A 2,341-nucleotide genomic window follows, 5' to 3' on the forward strand; every position below is an offset into this window, starting at 1 on the left:
CAGACTAAATGTGAATATTTAGTCTGGCCTCGACCCGTAGACATTTCCGAAGCGGGTAGGAGGAACAAACCGCTGTCTTTCAAACTGTCTCTGTGCGTATAGGCCAACGCTCTGACCAATCAGCGCAACAGTGACTGTGACGTAGTCAGAGCGACAGAAAGCAGTGGGGGAGGCCTTGAAATAAATAATTTTTCAAAATGCGTATTAATTAATAAACATGTTCTAGATATTAAGAAGTTTGGAGATAATGACCACAAGTTTGGAGTCTGTACCACATACATAACATACACTCATTTTTTTTCCCCAAGTGTTTTTCAAGGGTTTGCTTAAACTGTTTTTGAGAGTTTTTATTTAGTGGTGTTTGGTGAAATAATTTCCCTTAAATTTAAAATAACGGGAAAATAAGAAACAATCAAAAAGTAATGTTTCAAAGCTGTTTATTAATTCTTTGTACTGCACAAACTAGTCCCATCCTTTTGGCTACGAGCGGAGCCAGCTCGTAGATCAGACTTTTGCCATAGCCGGTCGGCAAAACAGCGAAAACGTCCTTCTTGAAAAGGAATGAGCGGAGAGCCTCTTCCTGCTCATGTTTCAACGAAAACTCCAAGTCTAATTCTTCTAAAACTGATTCCAAAGCGGAGTTAAACGCGCGCTGTTCACTAGCCGTAGCCATCTTTCCTACTGCGCTTTCTCCAGCGTCGCGCAGCTTTGTCGTCACTCCTGCAAAAGCCCGCCCAAAGAATCCAAACAAAAACCTTGCGTTGTGATTGGCGGGCACGATTTGATGCCCGGAGTGTTTTTGTTTATATGGTGCGAGGCTAGACCCACTCGCTAGGCAAAAATATTTTTGGCCGCTAGGCGGGTGGGTCTAGTTTACTAGGCTAGGTCTTCAGTATTTTGGTTTATTTCCAACAGTTTTTGGTTGTGGACAACTGGGGGCAGTAGTGGGCACAGGTAAAAGGGAAATACATAATTAAGTTCTGTTTGTTTGCTTATGTGGAATAAAAATAAATAATCTAATTTTTCATTGTATCTAAGAATACCTGAATGTAACAATGTAAGGTGTAGTGTCAAACAGCTTACCTGATTGCTTAGAGTGTGGTGTGTGCTTTGCTTGTGCTTGCCTGTGCCTCTGCTGCTCTTGGCTAAACAAATACATAGGAGGACATGTAACTGATATAACTTGGCACATACAGTACATACAGGAGTATGTTACTACACTACACTATTTCGTTTAATTCACCAAAACCTTACCTAATCTTCCATTTATATTTGGTGTTTTTCTTTGCTGCTGCTGTGAGTCCTGGCTGATTTTCAATGAATGTCTTGAACTCAGTACAGGACAACTGAAAGTTTAGCCTGACTTGAAGCTCAGCCTTCACCATTGCAACAGAGAGTCTGTTTCTTTTATCAGTCCAAGCCGGTTCCAGGCTAGCACCAACTCTCTGCTGGGCCAGAGGAAAGAACTGCTTACGTCAGCGGGGGGGCGGAGTTGTTAAGACCAACAACAATAACAAGACCATGAAAGATCGCCATTTTTAAGCGCCGAGAAGCAGCAGCTGTACAAACGCGAAGTCATCCATTATTATTATTATTATTATTATTATTATTATTATTGTTGTTACTGCTGCTTCTTCCGTGTTTTTGCTTTGATATTCGCGCCAAGGTTTATGTAAACGTAGCGCCGTAACTGACGTATACAGCGACGTAAGTGACGTATACAGCGACGTAATGACGTATTCAGCGACGTGATGACGTGGCTCCGCTTAGTGGCGCTTAGCACGGGCGAGCTATGGAAAAGCAAACTGGTTCTCAGCTGGCTCGCAAGTTGAAATACACATTTTGCCCATCATGTACAAAAAACCGGGACATTCAGTGTCCCGAATTTTTATTTTTTTTTTCTGGGACAGACCATGAAAATCCGGGACAATCAGGAAAAACCGGGACAGGTGGCAACACTACACGTGACTTTTCTTAGTGATTTCACTTCTGGTAAAACAGCTGGTGGTCAAGCAAACCAAAACTGCGATAACTTATCAGAGTATGCTCGTAATCTAGAAGCCACTGCTCGCTTTAGATATATTCAGAAGATTGCTATGTGCAATGGAATAGACCCCTTCAGTCTGGAAAAGGAGGATTTGTCATACAATCATGAAAACTACCCTTCAGTCGAGTTCCCTGACATCTCGAACTATCTGCTGTTGCAGACATCCTTCTACACCACAAAACGGATGAAACCATGGAAGGGTATGGAGGCTTACAACTTTTTTGTATGTGCCTGGGTAAAGGACCTCGGTATCAAGTTGCTGTATGAATCCTGTATTGTTTTTGCCCGTGTAAG

The 2,341-nt window shown here is 42.3% G+C and overlaps 1 long non-coding RNA gene across 1 annotated transcript; it reads right to left on the reverse strand.

Moving 5' to 3' along the window:
• Positions 1–826: 826 nt before the first annotated feature.
• LOC132882714 (uncharacterized) lies at positions 827–1,398 on the reverse strand. Its single transcript, XR_009654217.1, has 3 exons — positions 1,255–1,398; positions 1,084–1,145; positions 827–932 (listed from the first exon to the last, which is right to left on the reverse strand). It is a non-coding gene; the product is annotated as an uncharacterized LOC132882714 (long non-coding RNA).
• Between the last annotated feature and the right edge of the window lie 943 nt (positions 1,399–2,341).

This window comes from Neoarius graeffei, chromosome 3, assembly GCF_027579695.1.
Source record: "Neoarius graeffei isolate fNeoGra1 chromosome 3, fNeoGra1.pri, whole genome shotgun sequence".
Lineage (NCBI taxonomy): Eukaryota > Metazoa > Chordata > Actinopteri > Siluriformes > Ariidae > Neoarius > Neoarius graeffei.